The sequence below is a fragment of the Falco punctatus genome, assembly GCF_963210335.1.
Source record: "Falco punctatus genome assembly, chromosome: 8".
Classification (NCBI taxonomy): Eukaryota; Metazoa; Chordata; class Aves; order Falconiformes; family Falconidae; genus Falco; species Falco punctatus.
This window is the reverse complement of record NC_137588.1, coordinates 15,698,763-15,711,813: the sequence shown is the minus strand read 5'-3', so window position 1 is coordinate 15,711,813 and position 13,051 is coordinate 15,698,763. Positions and strand designations below refer to the sequence as shown.

The window sequence follows — 13,051 nt, the reverse complement described above, 5'->3', positions numbered from 1 at the left end:
TCAGAAAATCAAAGTTTCCCTGTATACATCTCCTGATTTATCTAAACAAATCAGGTCTTTTTCCAAGATGAAGTGATAGCAGAAAGAAGAAACATAGTGTTGAAGAGTCAAGAAATATTAGACTTAGAATAGTGTACTTGGGACAATGTTACACACATACAAAAGACAGTATGCCATTTAAAATTTAATTTTACAAGTCAAAGACTGGAAAGAAAAACCTCAAAAATCTTTTTCTTAAAGAACAAAAAACCCCTCACAACAAACCAAAAAACATGAAAACATAAAAACCCAACCATGACACTCCCCATCCCTTTTCAAGTAAAGAAAAATAAATGAGAAAAGTCCTCCCTCTGCAGCAAAAAGAGAAACAAGCCCAAAAGTCAGTGGAAGAAAGTTGGAAAAGATTTCCACATATTGCTGCTGTTGCAGTGCTAAACATCGCTGGTCACAAGGACCAAGGATGGATTCCTAGTGCTCACTGCTATCACCTTCTAGCTGCAACTGTACTGGAGAGGTCAGAAAGTAAAAAACTTTACTTTTATTTACACTAGTGTACCTTTTCCACACTTGCTCATAAAAAGCACTAGAGAGGAGGCAGGTAACATTACCAACATAATCCATTACTAAGAGTTGTCAGATACTTAAGTCTCAAGAAGTCTTTAGAACATTTCCACACAGACCATAGTTAGGTTTTACAGTTGGGCTGGGTCCTCTTTTGGATTAAATTACTTATACACAAGGCAGGTTTTAAATTGTGCTGGTGAAGAAGCAGCTTCTGTTCTCATACAGCTGTTTGGCATTGTGTTGAAAATGCTCTTTTGCATTTGACAGAAACCCTGCAACACACTTTGAAGGATGATACATATAAATAGAATAAATAAGGAAGCAATTACCTAGGCAACGTTCCCATCATACTGAAGGAAGTCATACAAAGAATTCTGTTTTACAGAAGAGAACGCTGAAGGTATGGGCCATGTTGGTTTGCTTTCCTTTTATTGTTCAGTAGTATTGTAAAACCTTAACCTCACATTCTGATACTGCCTGAACATACAGCAGTGTAGCAAAAGCCTGACAAAACTCTAATCAGTGCGAAGTAAGTGTAATGACCACCCTTCAAAAGACTGGTCACCAGCGTGCACATGGAAATTTTAGTCAAGAAGCTAGCCAAAACTCCTTATTGACTGGACAGCAGCTAGAACGATCAGCAGCGAATGACTCAACAAGTAGATGCTAGTAGTATACTGTAACATCACGTCCAGCTGTTTTGCAAGAGCTGCCAGCGGACCTTCACACTTATTAAGGGAACTGAGTGGCTATGGTCCCATGGCACTACCGCTGAGAATGACTACCAGGAATCAATACCTGGCTGTTAGTACTATTTCTACGTCACCATCTCTATCCATACAGAGATGAAACAGCTCCATCACAAGCCAAAGCATGCCCCACAACATCATTCATGAAGAAACACCTGTAAAAAAAGATGGTATACATCCTAAAACCTTGTTTATTCCTGGTCTCACCATTTAATCTGACATCACAACCTTCTCTCAGAAAAAAAACAATTAAAAGAGCAATACATCTGTGGAAACATTCACAGCCTTCTGCACTAAGTCTAAGTAGTAAGGTCAATTCTAATAGTACCTCCTTCCAGCTTTATTATTCCTGACAGTTTATATTTTTTAAAAGGCAATTAAGTCACAAAAAGCAAGTTCTCAGCCCCCTTTTCCAATTCTTGTGCATCATCTAAAGAATTTTTTCCCAGGTGAGAATATGCAGAAAGCACAGGACAAACATAACGAATTATACCACTCAACCTCCCCCCATGTGCATTTTGGGACAGGGCACACCAAGAATAATATTCTGTACAGTTCTCAGTGGACACAGTATCCTGTGGGACAATTCCAGACAACAAAACTTAAGAGCATGCATGCAAAACTAAATCCAAGTATAGGAAGGAATTCAGCACAGAAAAAAGGGTTTTTCTACCTATCCAGTTTCAAATCAAGCAGCATTTCAGAAGCAAACACTCCAAGACCAATACCCCAAAAAAGGACAAGAAAGCTCACATACAACTTTTGAAACTACTCATCTGCAACTCAACTAGAGAGCTGGAAGACTATATAAAGAGAAAAAAAAACATGCATGTAACAAGACAGCAGAAAGTGCGGTTCAAAGATGACAAGGACAGCGTTTAATCCATAATATAATGCTTCCTCTGTGGCAGACCTAATGTCCTCTTTTTAAATAAAGTCCTATTCCTCCAGACACTATGAAAGATCTGCAATACACCGAGGACACAAATCAATTTTTTTACAGAATGCAGTGTCATGGATATCATTTCAGTTCTTATCTTGCTCATCTTTGGAGGAGATCAGAGCAAGTTATAAGCAGGTTTTCTAAACACGATCGATAAAATATATTAAGCATAGTAGCAATAAAATATGAAAATTACATCATTACCTATCTGTATTCCATTAAATACCAGGCTAGGGCATACACACCTAATGACAGCAAGATGATCACTATTTACTAGTGTTGAAACATAAACCTCAAATCATACGTTCAAACTAGTTTCATATAATACGTAGATGATTCTTGATGCACACAGGATCAGACTGCTGCTACTCCCGCACCTCCTGGTGAAATGTTAATACTCACATTATAAATGTAAACAGAATTTCAGGAATAATGAAAGAAATCTTAAGGGAACTCAGGGCTTCTTTTACTGCACCTTCAATTCCCCCACAAAGTAGCATTCTTTAGTTTAATAGAGTACTCCATCACAGCACTTCAGTTATCCACAACCAGTCATTTCAGGCAAAATTTTAAATTTTATTTTCAAAAGGTGAAGCTATAATATGACATTTTAACTGGTTAGCCATCTATAAATTCTGAATTCTATAAAATAAATAACAAACAACTTTATACCCTACATATTATGGTTTTGAACAACGCCTGCCACTATACTCCAGAAAGTTTGATAACTTTAGTCTGAGTGTCTTGGAATAAATAGACATGATAAAAGGTGATGATTTAAGATGCATACTTTATGTACAGTATCCAGATACAAAACAATATATTTAATCATTCTGCAAAACCAAGGAAAGCCCTATTTTTTAATATATGTTAGTTCCATATTCTTATCAATAATACTGCCTAAATCATACTAAAAATACCAACATTTTAAGGAAAGCAATCCAGCAAAAGTAATTTTAGGAATGAAGAAGCAGCTGCTGAATTTATCAGTAGGCTATGACTTCTCCACTCTTACGGCACACCATAACATAGTGAAAGCATGCACAGTTGTAAACCTAAATATTTAAATCTATACTGCACAGCAAAAAAGAATGCAGACAAGGTAAGGTCAGCTGCAATTTTGAACATGTTCATAAGAGAACAACTGGCCCATTATTTTGCTTTTCAACTCACTCTAAAGTTGAAAATTAAGATTTAGGCAGCTTTACCTGGAACAATATACTACACAAGACACATCAGTATCTTGTAGCATTTTATCATGTTTCATCAACTCACATACACAGAAATGTTGTTCTCAAATGCTCACAGCCTGTCAAGAGTTATATCAAAGAATATGCCAGACTAACCTTATCTCAGAAAGTTAATAATAAGAATAAATACAGAAAACTAAAATGTTCTGGTATTCTAGTTTCAGATGAGGTACATTTAAACAAAAAGACAGACCACATACCTTCATGACTGACAAAAAAAATATGGAGAGGTGGATTCCAAGCTCAAAAGGTAGGGAGTTTATTATGCTCTACAAAATCAAGAAACTAAATAAAGCCTTGGGAAGAGATTGCTCTAAAGCACATTCTCCTGTTTTGCAAACGCTGTAGACCTATTGTATTACTGTTTTCAGGTTTGCTTCTCATTGCCCAAATGCTGATGCACCTTTTACTCAACAGTATACAGAGCCACGAAGTTGACCCATGATCAGACTATATGGGGACAGCAATCAGGAAGTTGATCTGGAAAAAATGTGTAACAGCTTTGCTGTGATGCACTTGTAAGGTAGTTAATATAATGTTCATAAAGGCAGGTTTATGACACAATTTGTGTCATCTTCAATATAAGAAAGTACACACTTCACAAAAATTAGTGAAAAACATCAGTCATCAGAAGGTATTAGATACGAGGAATAATTTTAAAAGTCACAGATAATATATTAACATGCCTTATGTACTACACTTGGATCAGTCTTCAGGCCAGAAAGCAAGCCAACGAAGTTCCATTTAAACTCTTCTCATGACAACCATAGCAGACAAACTCAACATTAAATTAAATCAAAGTAATTTGTGTCAAGTTAACAGTTTTTTTCCTACAGTACAAGTATTTTAAATTTAAAGGCCACATAAACCTAACATACCTTTAAAGGATCAAGGTCCAGGGAAAAAAAAAAAAAAAAAAAAAAAAAAAGACACATAAAATCCTTCCCCAGACTTTTGGGCATGACAGTCTAGCCAAGCTATCTTCCTACATGACACCTGTAAATATATTAACTACCTGGTACTTCAGGAGAACAAAACTTAAGTGACACCTCTTTTCAAAAGAGGGATGCCCAAGTCCTCGCATTCCAGAATGTGAACCACTGAAGGTGAAAGTGCGCAGTCTGAAAATACTTTGTTTGCTCTACACTGGACTTTCAACCCCACAATGCACACTAGTCATTCCAGGAATATTCCATTTGTTCATAAAAGATAATCTAAAATTTCTCATTACAAAGTATTAGTAATAACTAATTCCAAGGGCTTTTTTTGTTTTCAATCGTTGTTGATTTTGAGGACCTTCTCAAATTTTGCACAGATTCAAGCTAAACAGGACTAATATCAAAATAGAAAGTTTCACTTAAGCTAATCACAAGCACTTGAGGTTTTTTGTGGGTTTTCCATTTTCTTTTTAACAAAAAAAGTCTGATTTTCACGAACAGGGATTACCAGCACAAAAGGTTGCGCTGTATACTGCACTATCAACTGGAGTTTAGTTAATACAGAGCAATCTTCATAAAGACATTGTTTCACTTTCAGAACTGTGATGTGGGTATGTGGTTCCTCCTAAAAATCTCACTCATTTCCCTATTGCTTCTATTTTCTGCTCTGCCAGCTGCCAGAAGCGAAGACAACATTCATACTTTTCTACAGGGCCCTCCTTCTTCTTCCATGTAATTGCCGAAAATGAGACTTCTCATTTCTGCTATGCTTCTTAGAAAGAATCTCCAAGGTCTCTAATCCAGAACAACCGAATGTTTCTTTAGGAAAATAATTCCTTTTCTTCCTCCCTGGGCAGGAATTTACTGTTGGCACTCACATCAATCTGACAAACAGGCTTTCAGTTTCACAGAACAGATCATAAAATATCACTAAGTCACTTATTGATAGACACACCTGAGTGAGGTGAAAGAAAAAGTGATCTTCTGTTACCCAGCATCAGCCAGTTGTTCTCCTGAACTATGACGTGCTCACAGGTGGCCAAAGGAATTCACAAGTTTTAGTCAGTATTACTACCTTGCAAAGCTACTAGTGAGTGAAAACTACTGGCTTTCTACACTTCCTCACCTAAACAAAATGCCCCTATTTAATAGATACAAGTGTTTTTCATAAGCCCTTAGACTCAACTTCTGTTAACTAAAATCCAGACTACTAGACATGTTGACCACTGACACACACAACAAACTTACAGAATGCTCTTCCAGGAATAATGAGCAATCACCCACGTTTCCATCAAAGCCACTCACAACTACATGTCCAAGTAAAAGGTCATTTTCTTAAGTCATGCATAAAAGAAACAAGTGACAACTTCCTTAGAGAACAGAGGTCTGTAAGGCATTTTTCTTTAAAGGCTCAGAACAACTTAAGGAGTTTTTTCACTACGGGAATTGGGTTTTTTAATGCACTATAAAACACAGTTGTGGATAACACTTTTAGTCACCTGTGAAGAAGAACGATTATAGACACCTGGGAAGTCCAAACTTGCATTGGTATATTAAAACAAATTTCAACAATGATTAACTCAATTTTAAATAGTCATGGTGATCCTTCTAGCAAGGAGAAAAGCAGGAAGCAAAATTACTAAGGATAAATAAAGAGAGCCTGGAATGCTTGGCTTCTGGCATGGAATCAGAAATCCTATGCAAGATGCCTCATCACTATACAATCACAAACTAGGCAAGTCAGGATCAAATCAAAGCCAACCATACCCGAGTGGGAAACGGCTTAAGAGTAGCCAACAGGCTGTATCAAAGACTTAGGCTTTTGATTATCCAGACACAATCCACTGGCAATGTCCTCCCACAGAACAGTGTTGAGGAACCTCCCTGGGCGGTGAACACTGTCCGCACTTCTGAAGGAAGCTAAAATAGGTATGCCATTTATTTCACAGAGCATGTCTTTTCCTTGAAGACACAAAGTTTCAGAGTTCACACAAATTTAAGAACTTCCAATCTTATCTTTGTGCATTTGTGGCCAATCATATAAGAAAACCTGAGCGAACACTGTCATAGTCATAATGAAATGGTTTCACATTTGTTAGAGTACTTTTCTTTATGGTTTATAACAATAAGTATTAGGTGGGAAGAAGAGGCATAACAAGCAATGAACTCAAACACGCAAAGCAGAAAAAACTTGGGATTAAATTAAGGCAATTAGCATGCAAGTACAGTATTTCTGCAGAACTAATAAGCTTCCCATGCCAATTTCACCTTTGGAAGATCATCATTAAGCTGCAAAAGTCAGCCTCATTCATGAGATGTTTGAGAACATCTTAAAAACTTACTGTTTTCAATATTGAGCTAGAACCCATCCCAGCTTTGTAAACCAGCTTGCCTAAGTAAGTATAGATAACATATAGATATGAAAATAAATTTATTTATAAAAACCTGGTACAACACATTTCCTACAACAGATTCTAAAACCCTGGACAGATGCCTTTCAGTACTCATAAGGTGCAAATAGCAGCCTGTAAGGGAGTTGGTCTTTATTTTAAAAAATGTTTTTAAAGTTTCTTGTATCTCTGGGATGTAATTTCACAAAACTATATAATCATGGCCTAGGAAGATGTACACAAGGACATAGCTTCGCTTCCCCTCTCAACAGCTCCCCAAAAGTAAAACCTTTCACCGCAGCTCATCACCCCTTCCATTTTACCAACCTGGCACGCCGTGGATCAAGCTGTAAACTCGATCACAGAATTTATGTGGATTAAATCTCACCCGTTTCTTCTTTTTTAAGAGTATTTTTAACACACAACAGTTCAGTGATCACTAAAGCTACATAAGACCTAAGAATATTTCTGTCAGAAAAAGCGTAAGAAAAAAAAAAGTTGTCACTGACCTCGAATGCTTCTCTTTCACCTTTCTTACTAGCATTTCATTAAGGGACCTACCTACCAGAAACAACACTGAGTGGAATACACAGTTCTTGTGATTGGGTCAGCCCTGTCAGAGATACAAGCAGGGAGAACTGCAAACTTGTGGCTATTCCAGGCATAACAAATGCATCTGTTCAGAGATTAATGACTGGAAGAAGTTTATGAACAAGGCATAGAGTAATTTTACTTCCTCCAAAGGACCTGCACATTTGTTTTGCTAATGCTACCTTCTATAGCACCTATAAGGAAGTCTATCAGTGACATCTCATCATGAGGAGACAGAAAGAGGTGAGATGGAAAGCCAGCAAAAGCGTACACAAGCTATTTCCTTCTGAACATTCGTCTTTTCACCGCTGGCACATCACAAGGATCAATTCAGCAGCTTCACAGAGTTAAACATAAAAGTACCACTACAAGCCCTCTGACAGAGGAAAATATTAAACATACCTCCAGTATACTGTCTCAGCGATTAAACCAATTAAATGGGCATTTTTGGCAATGAGATTTTCATCATACTAATCAGTGAAATTATTTAAAAGAAAACCAGGCACATTAAAAAAACATAATTTTTTTCATCACTGATTGAAAAAACACAGTTGGGCAAACCTGTCTTAGCACCATCTCCACACCAAAAAATCCCTTTATAATTTCTGTGCTGTAAAGGTAGCATTTTTCACAGTGTGCAGCAATTCAGTGAACTTTTCATGTTGCCCTTAACTCAGTAGGCAATTTTATGACATATATTGAAGGAATTTAACTGCAAAGGTGATATCAGAGTAAGAATTCAACCATGTGAGATGGGATTATTTTATCATCAATGCTTGATACATACTCATTACTTGCACTTCTAACACTATTTAATGGCATAGCCTTCAAAATCCAATTTTAGAAGCAGATAACGCAAATTTACCAATTACGTTTCAGTAAGGCTAGTAATTCTTTCGGACACTTCTGAAAACATTTTTCCTTTTACAATGACAGTGGCAGTGGACTTCAACTCTATCACATGAACAGAAGCTTCTGCCAGTCCCCATGCAACTGCTCCCAAAGCTTTCTGAAGGGTAAAGGCATTGGAGAGGATGAAGGATGCCCATTAAGTCTCCCTCCAGGCCCCTTCTGTAAATATGTTTTATCTAGCATATTCTTCCACTTCATACAAGCATTTCAGAGAAATGATCAGGTTCTCTAACTTTTCCAAGACTTTTTTAGATGAAAGTGTTATACTGACATAAGTAATAAAATCGATCAGAGCCATGAAATGGGACAATGATGTCACTTCTTGCTCCTGTTTCTTTCTAATCCTGATCTGCTAGAATTCACCTATTGTGCTGCAATAAACAGCAGTAAGATGGTTTGGATCTGTGCTTAACATAGCTTCAGCAAAAGAGCACTCTAAGTATACGAACACAACTTGCTATTCTAAACATTTAGGCTGACAGAGTACTGACACCCTTACACAGTACAAGACGATTTCAGCAGATGTCAAATAAAACAATTAGAACAATATAGTAACATTCCAATAAGGGATGATTTTTAAGATAATTCTGACACAAGATGAGAACAATTCTCATTCAGTTTACCATGCTCCATGCAACATCAGTGCATTTTTATCAGCAACAACTTAATTTCTTGAACACTTCAAAATATTTACTTAGGAAAAATGAATATACCAAAACAGTTTTGCTACTGTGTACAGTAATTCCCTCACCAGAATCATTGTAACATTTTTTAATAAAAACTTTCATTTTACACACTGCTCTCCTAAAAAGAAAGACAAGAGGCAATGAAAATTCTATCACCTTCCTGATTACATCAATTTAATCTGATGAATGTCTGAGACTAGAAATTCAGTAACAGGTAAAAATCATGTTATATGACCAAGAAAATTTAAAATTATTTTTGTAAGTACCTCTGGAATTCCTCCTTCTTATCCAGTCCTCTCTATAGAATCCAACTAACTCATTATGAAATAAGACAGCAACAAACGATTTTCCTCATATTTAACCTCTGGCCAGTTTCAAACGCTTGTGCTCATCGTCTTCCTCCATACATTTCCTAACAAATCAAGGGATAACTCAAAGAACAAGACATTTCCAGTGCTCTTCGTTAATAAATGTATTTTTAAAAACCAAGTTCAACAAAAACATCCTATGTAACATCTTATGTTAAACACTTCAACTAAAGCCTGTCCTGACAAAGAATTAAAATTACTCCATAGGACAAAACAGAGAAGTGACTTTAGCTCGCTGAAAAGTGAAAAATACCAGCCAGTGTGTCTGCATCAACTTGCGTAAAAACTATACTGCAGATACTTTTCTCAGTCTTTATAAGATTTTCAACTTTGAGTATGATTACTAGCAAGCTGAATCATTAAGGAATTTTACTTGTCTCTCTCACAGGGACCAATATGCTTAACTGGATAGTTATTAGTAATTTCTAGTATTAACCTCTTGAAAATAATACGGCATTTTCAATGAACACAGTTTTTAAGTGATGGTAATTCCTGCAGATTAGCAAGAAACTTAAATCTCTTGCCAATCTGAGGAACAATTTTAACTGGCAATTATAGCACAAGTCTCTCCACTAACCTTGTAGACGTTCCTAAAGCTGGAGACCATTTGACGTGCATACTCACTCAAAATGTGTGACTGTCAATCACAATATACTTTTTGAACCCTTAAAAGGACTCACTCAATACAACTTTTTGTAAGTTACATTTCCTTAAACAAAATTTCATTCCACATAGAAATACATTAAATGCGACTACTCAGCAGTCTGCCGTCATTTTTATGTATTATGAAACCTTAGCAATAAAACATATCTAGATTGCCCCTTTTTATAACACTTGTTTATCTGAGACTACCTGATTCAGCTGTAAATCAACATAGGTTTTCTCCTAGCAAATGCAGAGAAAGGGTGTGAAACACCACAAAACAAGCACCTATCCATGCCCAGTTAATTGTTGGGTGCTGAAATACAAGCTGGACATTTTTGGCTTTTATTTTACAGTTTTACAATATTTTACAAATTTACAATAATTTTACAATTATTTACAATTGCAGAGTTCTAGATTTTTTCAGCAAGGTCCTCAGTATGAACTGATGTTAATAGGAAGCTGTGAAGCACATTATTTCAGTTCTACTTGAAAATTCAGTAATAAAACTACTGTTTAACAGAAAAGGAGGTATGATTTATTTTGCAACCTTTGGCTTCATTTGTTACACAAAAGATTTGGATTTTTCTACTATTAAGAATGTGGTCTGAATTACTTAACGGCTAGGATCTCCAGCACCGTTGTTCTTGGTATTTGCATAACTGGCTTAGTCACTTAGATTTAACTCTGTCCCAGTTTGGTAGGGTTTTTTTTCCCCTCCAGTGGCTGAAAGACATTTGAAGAAGGAAGGCAAGTTTTACGACCAGTAAAGATCAGATTAATACAGCATAAACATGTTCAATTATGAGCACAAAGAAATAACTATTTCTGGCTAGAAATACTAGCTGATTTTATTAAAAATCTTGATGCAGAAGGAAGAGATAAAGGAGCACATGTTCATATTCTTGCAAAACTCAAATAAAACAGCAACACCAATAGTTTTACAGCAAAAAAAAATTCAGCGGTTTGGGGAAGGCAGAAATGAGGCAATATCTACATATTCTGATACTCAGAACACCAAGACATCCTCTTGAAAAATAAAGCCTCTTAAAATCAATCCTATTGATCCTACAAAAGTTACCACAGCAGTCTCATACACTCCTTTAGACCAACAAGTGTTCTCCGTACCATGGCTTACCTTATTAAGAAAGGAATAAGCTGCAATACACAGGAAGTTCAAATGGTTCATGCCAATGTACTACTCCCCTGGAAAAAAACTATTTTAAATTCAAACCTGAAGGCAGCATTCTTAAGATAGTACACAAGGAAGGCAGACTCAAGACTACATAAAATAGCATCTCTTTTCACACTATTTTTTATATTCCTTTGAGAGATTAACAGCGAGCAAACTACTCAGCTTTCCTGAACTTATCTCTTAGCAATACTTTTTTCTCTGTCATCCAATGCCAAGTCAGAGAAACAGTGGTAGAAGGACTTTGTTGCATGCTGTACGAGTTAAACATCCAAGTAATTTTAAGGAAACCACCTATCTGAAGATGAAATATGTAGGAAGGCAATAAATAAATTCCTTAGCGCCACTTATTTCAATGTTCTATGAAAGCAAAAAGCCTCCCTAACATGGACTTCAGTAAGGTAATTTGAGTGTCACCCACTGATATGAAAAAACACACACCAACTTAGGTGGTGAAAAATAGTTGTATATTCCACTATCCACCACACCCACGCAAGAAGGATATCAGCATATCACACATGGACATCTACATCTTTATATAACTTATGTGTAAAGTATTCCCTGACCCATACTTTTGTTCTTCAAGATGATTTAGCAACTGATTTTTCTGTTCTTCTATTTTAATAGGAAACTTCTCAGCAGAGAAAAGATGATTAAACGGACAGTAAAATAGGAAGATTTGCCAGTTTAGATAAGTCGTTTCAATAAACACCTAAATTCTTTCTTCAATAAATATCTAAATTAATTTTTCTGCTCAAAGGTGTTTTAGAAGCTGACATGTCCCTGTCTGGAGGACAGGGGAATGAAGGGGAACAGGCGACGAGACGATTTGTTTGAAATAGAGTGGGTGTGATTTTTATAGTCTCACAAAACGGTGGATCCTCATTCCTCCATCACATGAATGGCAATATAAAGGTATCAGCCATATGAAATAGTATACTTGTATCAAACCGAGCGTATCTGCATTCCCTCAGTAAACGAGAAATGACACTACACATACTGCTGTTTGTCCCCTTCTGAATACCTATAACCAGGCAAAAAAATAAAAAGTATTGAAATGCCAGTAAAAATGCTAAACCACAAAGACAGTGCCCAAACATACAGGTGGCTATTTTCTGCCACGTGAGGTAACAAATCCAAAAGAAATAAAACCTTCCAAAATGAACAGGTAAGTCACTGTCGCCTTAAAACAACCAGCATTAATACAGGAGAAAAATAAGTATACCTATATGAATTTTACACAGGTCATGTGACACTCATCTATACAGACACTCCTCTTTTCCCTCCCACCATCAATGATTTTCCCCATGCAAAAAAAAAAAAATCATAATATTCTGCTCTCCCCATCCTCATGAAAACCGATGCAGACAGCAGCCTTGCTTGGGAGGCTCTTCACAAACCAGCCTCCCTCAGCAAGTCTCACAGCTAAAAAGCTTAATAAGATTTCAGTCGGGTTTTTGTTTAAATAAAAGACGGTAATGAACAATCCAAACCAATCTTTTCTTTCTGCACCAAGGAAGAGGACTTGCGCGTGTTTTGTTCCCCGGGCGGCACCGAGAGGCTCGGCGATGCCTGTGCAGGGACTGGACTGCCTGCGGCTCCACAGGGTGGAGGCTCACCCGAGCTGACATTGTCTGGATGCCACCGACTACATCCCTGGCGCATCCCCGGTCACTTCCCAGCCCTTCTGTGGCATGCCTTACACCGGGAAACCCGGGGCGGGGGGGAACGCACGGCCGCCAAAACCCGCCACCAGTCATCAGCACTGCAAAGCCCGCTTGGGGGGGGATCACCCGACGACGCCTGGGGCGCGGAGGGGCGCAGGA

At 37.2% G+C, this 13,051-nt stretch overlaps 1 protein-coding gene across 2 annotated transcripts in view; it reads right to left on the bottom strand.

The window, feature by feature from the left end:
• Nucleotides 1-13,051, bottom strand: part of RAPH1 (Ras association (RalGDS/AF-6) and pleckstrin homology domains 1) — a gene marked incomplete at its 5' end in the record, with an annotated part of 119,737 nt that overhangs the window by 84,384 nt on the left and 22,302 nt on the right. The window lies entirely within an intron of this gene.